The sequence below is a fragment of the Tupaia chinensis genome, unplaced genomic scaffold, assembly GCF_000334495.1.
Source record: "Tupaia chinensis unplaced genomic scaffold, TupChi_1.0 Scaffold000077_1, whole genome shotgun sequence".
Classification (NCBI taxonomy): domain Eukaryota; kingdom Metazoa; phylum Chordata; class Mammalia; order Scandentia; family Tupaiidae; genus Tupaia; species Tupaia belangeri.
In genome coordinates this window covers 739067-757443 of record NW_006159538.1, presented here as the reverse complement: position 1 = coordinate 757443, position 18377 = coordinate 739067, and the positions used below count along the sequence as shown (strand labels likewise).

Genomic DNA, 18377 nt, shown 5'->3' with positions numbered 1-18377 from the left:
GGAATGTGCTGCTCAGAAGCTGGCTCCCACATGGCACCGGCAGCTCTAATTCCTAGACCGGTAAGCCTGAGCCATGCCAGGCATGTGCATGAGTACCCAGGATCTGAGCAGGAAGGACTGAGAAAGGGGACCGTGGCACGGCCCCCATCCTGTGGAGGGTACTTATATCTTCCCCCCTCCCTCTCCCCCATGCATATATGCACACTCAATCATGAATAAAGAAAAAACACGTTAGAAAATGCATTAGAATGTTACAAGTGGTTTTCCAGAGGTTGCGAAATTACGGAAGATTTTGGTGTTCTTCAGTAATTCTACAGTGAACACATACTATATATATAATTAGAATTTTACATATATATATATATATATATTTAAGAATCAGTTTTCTAACAATAAAATTTATCCTAAATTTGGATCCACAGGCAGAAGGGTCAAGCCAGCCCTGTGTGACACACGGCCCCTGATTAGGTTTGACTTCAGGATTCTAGAACCATCTGTGACATTTCTCCACCCACATCGGCGAGCTGTATTGGTGCCATCCTCCCCACCTAGAGCCTGGTGCATGTACTATTCTCAGTAAAACAGTCAATGGCCAGGAGGGAGATGCTCTGGGAAACCACCCCTAGCAGCCAATGGCCGTTCTGCCCTTCCCAACACCCCAAGTACTAAAGGCCCTTTGGCCCAGCACACATGCTGCCAGGACCTGTTACTGGAACTGTGCTCATGGTCACTTTCCTGCAGACCTCAACCTGTACCATGGCTTCATTCCACAATTGTGGTCCCAGGCATGCCACAGAGAAGAAAGGAGATGCAAGACTAGACAAACTCAGATATTTTTTGTTTGTCCCACCATTGGTTAGTCTCACCAAGTGCTTTAAAGAATGATATGCCTGAGAAGGGCTTAGACTTGGTCACAACGTAACATAAGCACCTTAATTTATACTTATGTACCTGAAGGTACCTTGCCTTAAGACAGGAAAGCTGAAATACGAAGAGGTAAATGACTTCTTTTTTTAAAAAAGAATTATCTTAGTTAAATTTATTTATTTATTTTAATTTAACCAGAGAGGACCCAAGTGAAAGAGTGAGAGAGCGGGACCAGCAGTTAGCATAATGGCTATGTCGCTGGACTCCCACATAGTCAACCGCAGTTCGAGTCCCGGCTTAAACTCATGCCGGGCGCGCGTGCGTGCATGCCCAAGATCCCAAGAGGAGAATGGAGGAGAAGGGATAGCGGCGTGACCATCCCCCCTGGGGGGGGCTTTCTCGCTTTCCATCTCTCTGTCTGTCTCTGTCTGTCTGGTGAGCGCACGCCCCCTATAGCAAAAATCTCTCCAAAAAAAAAAGAGTGAGAGAGAAGGAAAGTGAGAAAGCAAGCTGCCAGGTTCAGGACTCGAACCATGGTCAGCCATGTGAAAGTCCAGTGCGTTAACCACTATGCCACTGACTTCTTAAAAGCCATACAGCAAGTTATTGCCAAACTCAATCTAGAACCCAGTTCAGGGTGCTACTATACATTACAGAATCCCTGGCTCTCGAGAGATTAGATCCATGAGAATAGGAGGGGCCCTAGACTCTTTCACCTCCTATGGGTCTTTCTGCCCAGCACTGCAGGACACTTCAGTTATTGTCAACAACAGAGACATGGAAAAATAGGAAGCTCAGAGTGGGGAGTCAAGAACAACTGACAATGGGCAAACACAGAAACACAGGACATCCTAGCAACGGAGAGGGGCACTGGGCAACACAGAACCAGAGCTCTATGAAGTGAACAAACAGCATCTAATCCAAAGCAGGTGCAGGGATGCAGTTGTGATCAGCCATACTGCTCAGCGGAGGCGATGGCAGGATACCGCGTCAGCATCAGAAGAGACCAAAGTGATGCAACAAATGAGTGTGAGGGAAAGCTCATCAATCTCAGCCTTGGTTTCTGGGTGCCCCCTAGCTTGGTGTAGACGTGCTCTTATCCAGTGGGCCACTGTGGGACAAAGCATAACGAGTGTGATAAACTCTGAAGAAGCCACTATTGGGAACCAGCAGTTAGCGTAATGGCTATGTTGCTGGATTCCCACGTAGTCGACCACGGTTCACATCCCAGACCCGGTAGCTTAGAACTCACGCTGGGCGCACGTACGTGCGTGCCCAAGATCCCGAGAGGAGAATGAAAGAGAAGGGATTGCGGCATGACCATCCCCCCTGGGGGGTGATTTCTCGCTTTCTGTCTCTATGTCTCTCTCTTCTGTCTGGCAAGCATATGCGCCCTATAGCAAAACCTCTCAAAAAAAAAAAAAAAAAAAAAAAAAGCCACTATTACATCCTGGACCCCCTTTGTATACGGTGACCCTATTACCTGGGGAAGGGAAGCAGGAGTCTGGAATGCTGTACTTCCCCACCATCCCATATTTTCACAGTTTTGGAAAACAAAGGCTAAAAGAGTAGAAGGTCCAGCAGGGACAGATAGGAGAAGAGAGTAACAGGGTAAGGAGAAAGAGAAAGGGAGATCAGGGTAGAGGAAAGAAAGAACAGAGGAGCACGTTCTCATAGTAAATAAGTTAGACGGCAAGCCTAGAAACATAAGGTTTGGGGTTTTTGGGTTTTGATTTTTGTTTTGTTTTGTTTTCTAATTTAAGAAGGAAAGTGGACTTCATTATTCTGGCTTCTATCCACCCACCAGCCTGTCTCCATCTCCCTCCCTCGCCAGTCGCCAGTCGCCAGTCGGTTTCCACAATAATGAAGTACCAAGGTAAATCCGGCCAAAGCATTTGCGTATGGAGAGCAAAATCCACTTCGCAGCCCCACCTCTTGCACTGGAACACTCTGAACGCCAACAGCCCTCTCAGCCGGGAGGACTGCTAACAACAGTGAATTAATTTGGGCATTTCAACGCAGGAAGCGAAGGTGCCACCTCGCTGCATGAATACAGTATGCTGCTGGCTTCCTCTGGATCACTCAGGTGTGCCCAGGGATCGCAAACAGCACGACTCCTCAGGGACAGGACAGTCATTGCAGGGGAGGGAGTCAGTGAGCCAGCAGGGAACAAAGACATGAGGGACATCCCAAAAGTATGAAGACAAAGAGAAAGCCAGCCTCAGGTCAGTCCACAGCTCAGTGACCTCCCCACCCGGCAGATGAGCAGACCATCCCAGACTTGGTCCTTCCCCCGAGAAAGCCCCTCTGATAACGGTGGTGTCGGAACCTTTCTCAATCCACACCTAAAGCTTAGACATCACAGGAACGAGCCACCAGGATGCCACAAAGGTTCTCAGTGTATTTGGAAAGGAGAAGGAACAGCTATTCCCTTGTTTTATTTTAAGTGAAAAGTGTTAATTACAGCGGAGTCCCAGAAAAACCTTTCTGATGGTACAGTCAGTGTACTCTCCATCCCGGCTCCTCCTCTCCTCTTCCCAGCTGGCCAAGAGGAAAGCTGAATGGGAAAGGCTCTAGCCAACAAGTAAGTCCATTCTAGAAGGTTCAATAGGGAAGCTGAAAGAGGACTTCCAGAACAAAAGGAGGTGTGAGAGACCCAAGCCACCATGCACCCCCAGTATTCCTCTCCCCATGGGCAAGACACCACTCTCCAGGATGCCAACAGGCCAGCCAGGACAGTGGCAAGGACAGTGCACTGCATGTCCACACATCTGGGTGGCAGGCCCTGCTCTGCTGTGCAGCCGTGGGCCAGGTGCTTAGCCTCTTAGAGCTCCAGGGTCCCATCTGTAACGCAGAGACGATAAAGTCCACCTACTTAATATCACTGGCAGAAATAAATGAGACAATATCCATAGAGAATGCTGGGTAAGGAAGCCCCCAATGTCAGTTTCCCACCCTCTGCCCAATCTCACCCACATTTATTTCTTTGAAAAATGGCGATCACTCCTGAGGGCCCCCTTCTAGTTTGCCTTCAGGCTCACACTGGAGAAAACTAGTGTAAAGGCTAAGATGGGAACCACTGCCCAAGATCAGGCCACCCACTGCTCAAAGCAGGCCTAAAGTCACTGTATGGCTGACGGGTGGTTCAAGCCATTAGAAACTGGTGTCCTGCAGAAGCCCTAAAGTCGCTGTAGGGCTGAGGGGTGTTAAAAGCCATTAGAAACTGGTGTCCTGTCTTCTTTTTAGAAAGAGATTTTTGCTATAGAGAGACAGAAAAAGACAAAAAGAGAGAAAGCAAAAAAATCATCCCCAAGGGGTATGTCCATGCCATAATCCTTCCTCTTTCACTCTTCTCTCAAAATTTTGGGCATGTACACACATGAGTTTTAAGCTGCCAGATCTGGGACTCAAACCTCATTCGATTATGTGGTATCCCAGCAATGTAATCTACACCATCTACTGGCCCTAAAGCATCCTTTCTTTTAATAATTTGTTTCTTCCCCAACACTTTTCAAAATTTTTCAAACCTACAAAAGGCTTAACTATACAGTAAACACTCACATTTCTACTACCTAGATCCTAACGATGCACTTTTTACTGCATGTGCTTTATCACATACCTAGCCAGTCCCCTCTCCATTCATCAGTCCATCTATTTTATGCATTTCAAAATAAACTGCAGACTGGTTTAGTCACTGTGGAAAACAATATGGAGGTTCCTCAACGATCTACAAATAGAACTACCATATGATCCAGCAATCCCACTTCTGAGTATCCACCCAAAGGACATGAGAATGCTCAATAAGAAAAGCACTGGCACATAAGTGTTATTGAAACATTACTCACGATCGCTAAGACATGGAACCAATCCAAATGTCCACAAACAGATGAATGGATGGAAAAAGTGTGGCACATACACTCTATGAAATACTACTCAGCCATAAAAAATAATAATAAGACCCTAGCATTTGATAGAAAGTGGTCGACTATGGAGGATCTAATGCTGAGTGAAGCAACCCAGGATATGAAAGAAAGATATTGCATGTATCCACTTAATATATACCGACTATCCACACTTTATGGTAGTTATCGACCTACTGGAGGGCATAAAAGTAGTGAACACGGTTATTGAAGCTGAAGACAGTGTGGAATGGGATGGGAGAAGGGAAGAGTATAGAGAAAGATAGCAAGAAAACAAATAGAGAGGCATGACATTAATGGGACACAGAAAGGGTTTATCAGCTGTTGATGATAAAACATGTATGGTATTCCCAACTGGACTGGTCTGAGAAGTATTTCAACTTGGGTAAATTCATTTTATAAGCCAAATGATATATAGTGATTGAATGTTTTTTAAAAAATGAGAATAAGGGGACCAGAAGTTAGCGTAATGGCTATGTCGCTAGACTCCCACGTAGTCGACCGCGGTTCACGTCCCAGACCCAGTGGCTTAAACTCACCCCGGGTGCATGTGCGTGTGTGCCCAAGATCCCGAGAGGAGAATGGAGGAGAAGGGATTGCGGCGTGGCCATCCCCCCTGGGGGGTGATTTCTCGCTTTCTGTCTCTAGGTCTCTCTCTGTCTGTCTGGCGAGCGCACGTGCCCTATAGCAAAAACCTCTCCAAAAAAAAAAAAATGAGAATAATAATAATAATAATCTGAAAAAAATGATGAAAAACTATTTGATGATGATGATGTGGACAGTAATGTCTTTGTCCTGACTGATATGTTATTCCTACTGGAAAAAGAAATGTAATACACTTTAAAGATATGTGATTCAATGTAATATAAACAAGGTTATGATAATAAATAAAATTAAATAAATTAATAAACTGCAGATATAGTGTCTGTTACATATGCTTCTATTTCTCCCCTATTCTTTTTCTTATTTTGTTCATTTTCTAAATTTTTTCCAGAGGGGGCACACTGTATTCACTGGAGAGAGAAGCAAAGAGAGGTTAAAAAAAGAAAGCAAGCACCCCCCCATGGGGAATGGTCATGCCATAATCTCTTCTCCTCTCTCTCGCTCTCCTTTAGGATTTGGGGCAGCACACACATGCACCTGGATTGTTTCTCAAGTCACCGGGTCCAGGCCTGACACTGTGGGATTGGCCATGTGGAATCCAGATGCCTTTACCACCAGGCTATGGAGTCACCTCCCCAGGCCCCTGCCACAAGTCTTTGTATTGTGGTAAAATACACATAATATCAAATGTACCACCTTGACCATTTTTAAATGTGCTGTCCAGTGACATGAAGAATGTTCACACTGTGGTGTAACCATTACCACATCCACTTTCAGAACTCTTTGCATCATACAAACTCAAACTCTGTACCCATTCAGAAATGACTCCCCTTACCCCCCCTTCTCCAGCCCTCGGGAACCACCATTAGACTCTCTGTCTCTACGAATTTGACTCTTCTAGGTATTTCATTTGGATGGAATCACACATTTGTCCTTTTGTACGGATTTATTTCATTAATACACTGTCCTCAAGGTTTATGCATGTTGCGTGCACCTTGTGTCCGAATTTCCTTCCTGTTTAAGGCTCTCGTCCAGTTTATGCATATGGCTTACCACTCACATGCCAACAGACAACTAGATTGTATCCATCTTCTTGCTATTTGAGAACTGCTACGACGAACATGGGCATGCAAATACATCTTCAAGATCCTGCTTTCAATTCTTTGAGCTATATACCCAGAAGTAGTATTGACAAATTTTATGGTAATTCTATTTTAATTAAAAATAAAAACAAAACTATTTCTCCTGAGAGGGAAGCATACCTCACGCCGCAATCCCATCTCCAGCCTCAACTGGCTCACGTAACTGGCACGTGCTTGCTGGGTGTGTACAGGGAGGCCCTTAGACCAAACCTAGGACCTTCCCACACGGGTCCAGTTCACTACCACTGCACCACCCTGTGGCCCCCTATTTTTAGTGTTTTGCGGACTGCCATATTGTTTTCCAGCTGCATCACTTTACATTCCCACCAACGACAGAAGAGTTCTAATTTCTCCACACCATGACCAACACTTGTCATTCTGGGTTTTTTCCTACTAAAATGTGTTAAGGTGGTATCTCATTGTGGTTTTGATTTGCATTTCCCTAATGACTAGTGATTTATTAACTGAATGATTTTTCACTTTTCTTCTCTTTTTCTCTGATTTACTCCTTTCCTTTTTGTGTGGAGAAATGATACATCAGCCAGACTTCCTTGCCTTCCTGACTTTCTCTGGGTTTGGCCGATGGGAAGAACTTTTAGGTTAGAGTATGAGAGCATTTGATCGGCACCGAGGTAATGCTTGTTGGCCATCTGAACACCATCTGTGGAGCAACGTCTATTCAAGCCTACTATCCTTTGTACTAGGTCACTGGAAAAGTCATGACTGTTTTTCTGTTTTTCTATGCAAAAATGCATCGCAGCTTTCCTGAACACCCAATAAAATTAAATTGCTTGGCATTGTTTTGTTGTTTAAAACTGTGGCCTTAGAGACAAGCTTGAGGTCAGGTTATGTGAACCCTACAATTTTATTCTTTCCAAGACTGCTGTAGAGTCACGTCACGGTCCTTTATGTTTCCATATAAACGTTAGAATCAGCTTATCAACTTCTACCCCTGCCGGGAAAAAAGCCTCCTGGGATGGTTTTAAACTTACAAGTCAATTTGGGGAAAACTGACAACTCAACAGTAAGTCTTTCAATCCATGGGTGTGATAGATCTTTTCATTTATTGAGGTCTTAACTTCTCCTAGTAGTGTTTTGTAGTTTTTAACGTACAAGTCTTGCACCATTTTTGTTAAATTTATACCAATTTTTTTTATTTTGCTTTTTGCTGTGCTATAAAAGAAACTGCTTTTTAAATTTTTTTCCAATTCTTTGTGGCTGCTATATAAATTCTTTAATTAAAAAAAATTTTTTAGGGACCAGCAGTTGGCATAATGGCTATGTCACTCCATGTAGTTGACCACAGTTCGAGTCCCAGACCCGGTGGCTTAAATTCGTGCAGGGCGCATGTGCATGTGTGCCCAAGATCCCAAGAGGAAAATGGAAAAGAAGGGATTGCGGCGTGGCCTTCCCCCCTGAGGGGTGATTTCTCACTTTCTGCCTCTCTGTCGCTCCCTGTCTTTCTGGTGAACGCACATGCCCTATAGCAAAAACTTCTCCAAAAAAAAAATTTTTTTTTTTTTTAATTTGTGCGAGAGGGCACACCACTTGCCAGAGAAAAAGCACCACCCAATGGGGTGCAATCGAAATGTAATCCTTTTTCCTCCATTACTCCATCCTGTCAGGATTTGGGGGCATACATACGCGCACACACACACACACACACACACACACACACACAGACATACACAAGCACCCAGAGTATTTTTTGCAAGCCCCCTGCACTGGGATTTAAGCCATAGTCAGCCATGTGGGATCCAACTTTCTAGGCAGAATGCTTAACTGCAGCAGTAAGGGCCAGCTAGAACTGAGTTTTTCAATGTTAATTTTTCTCAACTTTAACCAACTTCTAAAGGTGGAACCTTAAGTTAATGAATCTAGAACCTTTTCTTTTCTAATATATGCCTTTAAAGATATAAATTTCAGGGTCAGCTGGTGGCATAGTAGTTAAGTGCTAGACTCCCACATGGTCAACCACAGTTCGAGATCCAGACCTGATGGCTTGAAAATCATACCAGGCATGTACACATGTGTGCCCAAAATCCCGAAATTTCAGAGAAGAGACTATGACATGGCCATTCCTCCAGGGGAAGATCTTCCCTCTGTGTGTGTGTGTGTCTCTCTCTCCCTCCCTCCCTCTGGCAGCATACACACCCTACAGCAAAAAACCTAAAAAGACAAAAAAAAAAAAAAAATAGATACAGATCTCCCTAAAAGCACGTCTTTAGCTGCATCCCACAAATACTAATGTGTGACAATGATAAAAATAGAACACATTACTATTTGTGGGAATAAATTCAAACTTACAGAAAAGTTATAAAAACTGTACAAAGAACCCCTATTTACCTTTTATTCATATTTCCCAAATCTTAACGTTTTGCCATCTTTGCTGTATAGTTCCTTCCTGCTTTCTCTTTTTCTCTGAAAGTTCTCTGTGCACCTTGTCAAATTGATGCCACATCACTCTAAAATGTTTTCATTGATTTGTCACCACAATCAACAACGCACTCTACATCATAAAATTTAATCATCCCAACTAAAAAACTAACACTGGCATGTAACTTCCAGAGAAACTTCTGACTCCATTTAGGTTCCACCGATTGTCCCAGCAATGTCCTTCACTATGAAAAGATCCAGTTTGCAAGTCGGCAAATTTCACCTTGTTGTCATGTCTCTTGAGAATCAATCTGGAGCAGTCCCTCAGTCATTCTTCACTTGCAGGACTTTAACACTGTGAAGAATGTGACTGCTTTGGTCACTCTCCCATTCCTGTCGGTATCTGTTCACATTTTGTGTGAGTCTGCATTTGTTTTCTGCAGTAAAGTTGGTTTGATAGGAACTAGTCTACCATTACTAGGTGTGATTGACATGGGGTTCCATCCTCTTCTGATCACAGATCCCACATGAAAATCCTGCCTCTCTGTTTGGTTAGCATGACAGTTCTCACATTTACAAAATAGAAACAGTTTCACTTTGCAGCCTTATACTATTTCATAGAATTTTTCCAAATGTCTATTTTATTGTTATAATGAAAAGATATCTACACAGAGTGAAAACATCAAATAGTTCAGAAAGGTATACAATGGCAGGGGTGGGGGGGGGAGTCCCACACCTAATGTAGAAGAATTATCTAATAAGCAGAGTCTCTCTATTCTATGCTTGGCACACCAGTGATAGAAAAATAAGAGGGGAGCCAGCAGGTGGTGTGGTGGTTAAAGCACTGGACTCCCACAAGTAGTTCAAGTCCAAAAGTAGTTCAAGTCCCAGACCTGGCAGCCTAAAAATCATGCTGGGTGTGTGTGTGTGTGTGCGCCCAAAACCCCAGGGAGAGAATAGAGGAGACGGGACTGCTGTGTAGCCATTTCCCTGGGAGTGACTTCTTACTATCTCTCTCTCTCTGGTAAGCACATATGCCCTATGGCAAAAACCTTAAAATAAATAAATGAATGAGTGAATGAATAAATAAAACTTGGGTGGGGGGACAAGGAAAAATAGAAGAAACTCTGAGAACTAGAAAGTATATTTTCGCAGTCCTGGTTCAACTGCTCCAAAACTGGTTTCAGATGTCACTTATTCGTGCAATAAGTACTCACTCAGTTCTTAATAGTGTATTTAACATCTCTGTTGCTCCACTTCCCTATCTGAGAAATGCAAAGAGCACTCTTCATCTTTTTTACATGCTTCATGGGCAAGGGGGGACAACGTACAGTCAAGTATACTTCAGTGTTCTGAAACTGAAAGCATAATGTAAATGCAGTAATACATCAGGTACTACTCTGGAAAAATCCACATGTAAGTCAGAGGCCTTGAATGGAACATAGGAAACAAAGATAATGATAGAAGAATCTAAAACCTACTTTGTTTTATATTATTACCTTGTCTATTCCTATGCTGTACAATATGGTAGCTACAAGACACATGTGAATATTGAAATTTGAATTAAATAAAATTTAAAATTCAGTTCTGTGGTCACACTGGTCATAGTTCTAGTGCTCAATAGCCACACGTCATTATCAGCTACTGGGCTGATATACACCATTCCCATCATCACAGAAAGCTTTACTGGTCTATAGAAAGCACTGATCCATACTATTTTATGCTATATAGTCTCTTAATTGCTTGCTATTAATGTCACTGCTATAGAATTAATACATAGCACCTAGGCTGTCACTATGAAACCAAACCAAAAATTCTCAAAGCTGGGGGGGAAAGTCTGTTTGCAGGTGTGTAAGAGCTCAAACCCAGGCAGAACAGTACTAGCTGTAGAACTCTGGACGACCCATCAGTACTGTTTCTCATTCCACAGATGAGCAAATAGAGGCCTAAACAGGCAAAGATCCAGTCCTAGGTCCTATAGAGAATGAACATCAGAGTTCAGAATGGAATCCTGGCATTGAATAGCACAAGCTTTGCAGGAAGATCCTGGGTTTTAGTATAACTTTGTCACTTACCAGTTACGGGAGCTTAGATAAGTGACCATCCTCCAGTCTTACGCTCCTCATCTGCAAACTGAGGAATAATAATCCCAACTCTGCTGGGTTGTCATGAAGATTAAAAGATGGTGTCTAGAAAGTGCTTAGCAGAGAACTGGTCATCCACTGGGACTTGGTAAGTGCTGCTTGCTATCGTCATAAACCCCGATCAGGGAAGCCATGGCCACCAGATGCACCATCATCATGGAGCTGGCGAGTGTAGGAAGGAATGGGGAATTTTACGCAGCTTGGCAAAATATGCCAGGGGAGCAGAATGATAAATGCATGGTGCAGCAGTAACTACAGAACTGCTCCCACAAGTCCCTGTGCAGCAGCAGAAATTTCACCTTGAGGGGTGTGAAGGGAAATGTACTATTTGTGTGCCTCTGTGCTCCTACTCTTAAATCGGTGTCTGAGGAATGGAGCAATGCGGACTGGAAAAGAAGCTTATATTTCTATGACCCTCATGCTGAGACTACGGAGGAGTCAGCATTCTGTTTTTGTTTCTCTTTCTCCAGAAGGAATACATCACAACTTTGTTAGCAACCAATACAGCGATCCCATGACAGACTTCTGCAAGCCTGCTTCAGAGTGGGTGAAGCTGCAGCCCTCAAGGCTTCTCCAAGTATCTGCTGTGCGATCTCGCCCCTCACCCCCTGCCTAATAGGGTATGATGTTCAAAGAATCATAAGATTCAGTGCCAACTCTGCAGCACCTTTGGAACAGAACCACACATGAGATAATCAGATATTATAATATGATCAAACACTAACAGGTGATTCAAATGGTAAGTGAGGAGAGATGTCCACTCCATTCAACAGCAAATTCCAACCACTTGCTCTGATAGGCACTGCGCTGTGCACTGCAGATAAAGTCACAAACACGGCGCGGTACCTATCCTTGAGTAGCTTATCCTAACAATGGCAACTGACACAGTGCGGACAGGACTGGGCAAGCTCTAATCTGAGCCTTGAAAAGTGGTACAGTAGGGATTTACAGACAGTGCGGGAAAGGGGGGAGACTCATCCTTGCTATCTCTGGGCATGGAAACAGAGCAGAAGCCAAGAACGAACCATGAGGAATTAAAATATCTGTTCCCAAGTCTTCAACGGCATCCCTCACTGTCCCAGCTGTCAGGTGATAGTTTCTGGGGAGGAGCAGCCTCTGGATGGCCTGCTCACCTCTCCTTGTCTGTATCCAGGCATAAGGAGGGAAAACGAGCTATCACCGGCTCTGCTTCTTCTGGCACCATCTGGACCCCTTGGGGGTGGGGATGAGGTGAGCACCATCTCCAGTCACCTCTTTGCTCTCCATCCTGGAAACCACCAGCCAGTCACCTGGTGTCCTCCTGTCCGCAATGCTGCCACTGTGTTTGCACGGCTATGTCCAGTGTGTCCTTAGATAAGCTACTTCCCTAAGGCTCAGTTCCCTCGTCTACAAAATAGGGGTAAAATAGTTCATTGCACACAGAACCATATTAAAAATTAAAAGCATTATTTGTGAAGTGCTTAGCATAATACAAGGGGACATGTAAAAGTTTGTGGAAAATGGAATTAAAGTACAAGCTTATCGGGAACCAGCAGTTAGCGTAATGGCTATGTCACTGGACTCCCACACAGTCGACCGCGGTTCGTGTCCCGGACCCGGTGGCTTAAAACTCACGCCGGGCATGTGTGCATGCGTGCCCAAGATCCCAAGAGGAGAATGGAGGAGAAGGGATTGCGGCGTGACCATCCCCTCTGGGGGGTGATTTCTCGCTTTCTGTCTCTATGTCTCTCTCTCTGTCTGGTGAGCGCACACGCCCTATAAAGAAAATCTCTCCAAAAAAATAAAAAGTACAAGCTTATTTTGGTGCAAAAAATTTTTGAAATTCAAGCAGTTTTTCCAAATATACATTTCACATGGACTTTTTAATGACCCCTTGTACATAATACACACATTGTATAATACACTGTTTCAACAAATAGGGAATAACATTAGTATTATTTCTAAACATCCTATCATTCCCAATGAAGTCTTTTTTGTTTTTGTTTTTGAGAGAGATTTTTTTACTATAGGACACATGTGCTCACCAGAGAGACTGAAAGTGAGAAATAACCCCCTCGGGGGGCAGGGGGGATGCCAAGCCACAATCCCTTCTCCTCCATTCTCCTCTCAGGATTTGAGCATGCAAGCACACACACCTGGTGCGAGTTTCAAGCCAGTAGGTTCAGGACTGGAACTGCAGTTAAACATGTAGGAGTCCAGTGCCGGACTACTACGCTGCCTGCTGGCCCCACCAATTAAGTCTTTCTTACCTGCCACACTCAGTGCTTAAACCCAAGCCTGCCAATCCCAGCCGCAGACTTACTGCCTCAGAGGAAACCAACCCCTTTCTCTAAATATTTCAAAGCCCTCAAGAGCCTTGATCTCTTCACCTATGAAACTCAATCTCCCCCAACCTTCCAATTTCATCTTTTCTAAGAAGCTTTCCCAAACACTCAAGAGACCTGGCCAACCACTCTTGCTGACACTGCCTCCACAGCTCTCTGCTCACAAGTCCTAATCTCTTACCGGCAAGGGGTGTGTATTACCAATCACACCCCCCTCAAAGCTTTAGGACTCTGTGTCCTCCCTGTTCTCACATTCCAAGTCCAAGTTTCTTATATAATAAGTGCACCCTGGGATAAAGAGGAACACCAGAATCACGGAGATGATTCATATCCAACTCCATACCTATGATGACTTCCCAAAAGCTACAAGAAATTAAACTTTCCTGAAAACCTACCGAAGACATGTGCTAGTGAAATGGACATTTGTTTATTGCCTCACAGTTGATAAAATGCTTTTACATTCATGATATCATCTTGACCACTTGGAGAGGTAAGCCTGGTAAGTATTATGATATATATTTCACAGACACAAAATCTGAGGCTCAGAGAAGCAAAGCAGCCTACCCAAGGATCAAGCCACAGTGTCAAGTGCCCAGTCCTTCCAAGTCCCTCCCCTCTTGGTTGCTCTCTCATGTAGACTGTAACCCCAAATGAGGTGCCTGTCCCAAGCTATTAATAAGAAATCTTACCCATCAAGGACCACAAAAAAAAAAAAATGAAGCCACAAATAAGAGACTCAAGAATAACTATAAACCGCCCTTCTATAAAGAACTGCCCTCCGCCAGCCTTGGAAGTGCTGGCTACCACAGCACGCACATTTTGTTCAGCCATGAGCAACCTCCCCACACCTGTGTCTGCTGAAGTCCACATGGGAAGGTCCCCATGAGCCACCATGGTCCCCCAGTACCTGTGAGAGGCCCCTACTCTGCCTCTTACTTTGTTTTCAATCCTTGTATTTTGGGCCCTTCTGAGAAGCCAGACGCTTCATGACCAAATGTAGCAGCTGCTCTTTTTGCAAAGGTGCCCTGCCATTTCTGCCACCCATAGCCGGTCTCACCCAGTCTCTGATACCAGACACTCAGTAAGGCAAGTTCTCTTCCAAACAGCAATCTGCAGGTGCAGGAGGTGGCCACCACCACTGACGGTGTTCCCACAGAGAACCACTGCATCACAGAAGGGAATTGTGTAACCATACAAAGACCAAACCTCTCCCCTTTAATTACAACTCAGCAGGCCCTCTACCAACTGGCCTGGGGTCCTGGGGTTCTGATGACTGCATCCCAAGGGAATGACCTGGTTTTGCTTACTTAGAAGTAATAAGAACAATGTTTACTCTTTATCTACTTCAAGGGGCCCCTAACAGGCAAGGCCTCAGTGGCTCAGGGCACTGCAGACCAAGAAGAGGCTGGAGGACTGGCCCCAAAGCACAGTGGTTAAGTACTATGCATTGGGAACTGAATTCCATATGGCTGACCACAGTTTAAATCCCAGCCCTGGAGGCTTGAAAAACAATCTAGAGTGCCCAGAGAGATGGGAAAATAGAGGAAAAAGGACTGTGGCATGGCCATGCCCCGTTGAAGGATGCTTGCTTGTTCCCCCCTCCCACAAATGCTTGTGCTTTCTCACCAAAGTAACAATAATAGTAATAGCAAAAGAAGAAGCAGAAGAAGTGGCTGGAACCAGATAGGAATAATCTTTGGGGCAGAAAGGTAACAACAAGGCAGCCATCCAATATAAAGTACCCAAAGGAGTCTGGCAAAGAGAGGTTTAAATAAGGCCCATGTCAACAATAAGGAGGTCCATTGATTAGAAGGCCTCCAGCTAGTTCCAAACAGCAACAACCCTTGGAGTTAAACAAATGGCATTATCCTGGGGAATCAGCCACTCAGAACAAGGTTCCTCGTGGCTAAGGGTCTAGGACAAGATGCAATCACTGGGCAATCAATAGTCTGACAAAATCCAGACTCCATTCCCATTAGGTTTTCTGTGCAAGTGGAACTGGCAGAGTGGTCGAACAGTCTGGAGGGGGCCAATCTGGGAGGGAGAAGGTATTTAGGAAAGGAGAACAGGAGGATGGGGTTCATCAGAGCCTAGAGCCAGGTCACCAGTAGCCCAACAAAGTCCAGACCTGAATTCTCAGGAGAGGCCAAGGGAGGTATAGAGGGAGAGTGGAGAGAAGCTTCAGGGATTGCAGCGCAACAGAGTCAAGGGACAGGAGTAATGACACCAATCAAAGAAAAACCAAAGAGAAAAGAAAGAAGAGGCATGTCCGTTAGACTGGAAGGTGGAAAAACAGAGATGAATGTTAAAACTTCCTCCTTGTTTTCTGTTAGGGAATGGACAGAAGTTGTCCAAGTAACCACAGGCAAAAGGAGGCAGAACCAGCATTTGCAAAGACCCAAAAGCATCAAACAAACAATGTTTTCATTGGCTCAGTGCAGATGGTCTGCAGATAAAGGGGAGACTGGTAGAAGTGAGGCTGGATATTATGACAGAGGCCAGATCAGGAAGAGCTTCACATGACACGACAGAGATTTTAGACTTCATCCAGGACGGGGAGTCATTAGAAAGTAAGGGCATATACTCATCCCTATACAGTTAATTGCTCTGTACCTACTGTGTACTGGGTGCTAATCAAGTGATGGGGAGGCAGCGATGAACAAAGCCAACAAGAACCCTGCAGCTTACACTTCAGTAACTCCATCCTTCGCATGCTGACTGTCGAGAGTGGGTTATGCGTCCTCCCTTCAGAGAAGACTATGTCTTACTCTCCATATATCTTAAAGGGTCAGCTCCAGTCTTCCATACAGTAAGTGTCCAATAAATGTTCAGTGTGGAAATAAATGCTCTGTATTTTCTAAGAATCTAAAAATAAAAACAAAGTAAGTGCATAGCACATGGCCCAACCACGTTAACATTTTGGTAAATTGCTTTGGCAACTGGGTTGGAGCAAGAAGGGTAAAGCCAAACTAGAAACATAGGGTTACCCACTGGGGGGGGGGGTGTCACTATAATTAGGCAACAGATAATAGGGGTCCAAGTTAGAGGAACAGCGGTAGAGACAGAACCCATGTTAGTTCCCTGGCTAACCCACCATCAGCACCCACGCAAGCCCTCACAGATCTAGCATTTCCTTCATCGCAGCACTAGAGCCTCCTAGAAGCCCTCGCTGCCTTCTGTTTTCACCCTAACCCTCTGCATGATTTACTTCCCCCCTGAAACAGCCTAGTTCTCAAGGTCAAATGCAACAAAAGACAGCTGGTCAGTGCCAGGGTGACCCTGGGCAAGGCCTGGGGCAGTCGTACTTCTGCAGAGCATAGTGGTGACACATGAGGTCAGTGGGACTTTAAATCAGTGCTGATGAATTTCCTCGGCCGCTTAGAGAAAGCAAGCCAGAAACATCCTGGCTGCAGATACTGAGAGCTACCTCAGTGGGAAATCCACGCTCTCGGGCATTGCGTGGGGGTTGGCTACGGATTACCAACCTACTAGACTCCACTTTTCCCTGGTTGTAATTCTAAGAAGTATTTACTAGAAGATCCAGGACAGCTCTATATACTCCTATGATCTCAAATGATTAAGACCAAAAAAGTAGCTATACTCCATACTTAGAACAAGCCTGTATCTCATGCACAGAGGGGCTTATGTCATGAATCTCAAAGTGACCCTTTCATATAGTGCTTTATGGTTTAGAAAAGCCCTAATAGCTGTTCCTTTCAGTAATAAAAATAAAAATAAAAAACAGTTATTCTCATGCCCACTTTGTGGATGAGAAACTAAGGTTCTAGAAAGGTTCTGACTGACCCAAAGTCATACAGATAGTGAGTACAGAGCAGAAATTCCAACTCGGGTCTTGCTCTGCACTCAAGACTGTCCATCAGGCCTCCAGCTCCAGTCAGCACTAAGGTTGAAGCTTCACTTTTCTCTAAGACACTGACCAGGGCCAAGATGGCCAACAGGTCTCCACTAGACCCAATTACCACCAGGGATGGCAAAAGCCAGAGCTGCCAAGGATCACATCCTGACCAGAGCTGTCCAGAGAAGCAGCAGTTGGTGAACAATGAGAAGACCTGGGGGTCTGAGAGTCAGGTTCGCGTCCCTGTTCTGCCATGTACTGTGTGACTCTGAGTTAGGGACAGCGTTAGCTCTGAATCTGGTTTCCTCACCCCTGGAATGAGGACAGCAACGCCTGCCCTACCCATCACTCTGGTCAGAGCCAGTGACGGTGTCTTTCCTTTCCCATCTCCAGGCAGGTACCCGTGTAGCGGGGCTGGGTGGTTAGTTCACACAGTAAAGTGAACCACTCTCTCCTCTCCAGGGAGGCCTCGCTGTGCTATGCTCACCACTCCAACAGACCATGGGAAGACCGAAGCCACGCAACACGAGCTCTCATGCTTTTTCCAGAACATTTCTACTGATTGTTAACATGGTACCAAGCCAGGACCTAATAATGCAAAGATAAGAAGCCTGGGCCTGCCCTCAAAGAACTGGAACTTTAATTTGGAGCTGACTCCTAATAATCGCTGTATTATTGCATTGCTGACAGATACTGCATGGCGGTATTGAGCAGCAACTTTGTCTTTAGTGAATTCTTGGCTCCTTACCCCGTGAGTGGCCCTCAGTAGGATACAGTTGGGTGAATAAATAAAACTAATGACAAAGGACACAGTTGACACCAGCATCCTCTTCTCTGACTCCTACTTTCTATCTTCATGTGTCCCCTTCTTCCTCCATCCCATGCTAAGTGAAAGAAAAAGTGCCCTTCCTTGTGGTCAGAAGTAACCCCTTCACAGTGGCTTCAATTTTCTCTCATCTCCTTGGGGGCCTCGCTCCAACTGTCACCCCTCCCTCTTGCAACCTTTCTCCTAAGCTTTCTCTCTCGCACTCCCTAAACCTTTCTTCCAGTCATCTGACACACGTTGGTCTCTCCCTGCTGACAAAACCAGCTGGAACCAGGCTCTCCTTTCAAGGTGCAAGTTGTTCTGACCCTTCTTTGACCAC

The 18377-nt window shown here is 44.9% G+C and overlaps 1 protein-coding gene and 1 long non-coding RNA gene across 2 annotated transcripts in view; one reads left to right on the top strand and one right to left on the bottom strand.

The window, feature by feature from the left end:
- Nucleotides 1-18377, bottom strand: part of SERGEF (secretion regulating guanine nucleotide exchange factor) — a gene marked incomplete at its 5' end in the record, with an annotated part of 265393 nt that overhangs the window by 175558 nt on the left and 71458 nt on the right.
- Nucleotides 1764-7300, top strand: LOC102488594 (uncharacterized). The gene is made up of 3 exons (XR_333665.1): nt 1764-1896; nt 2631-3451; nt 7060-7300. It is a non-coding gene; the product is annotated as an uncharacterized LOC102488594 (long non-coding RNA).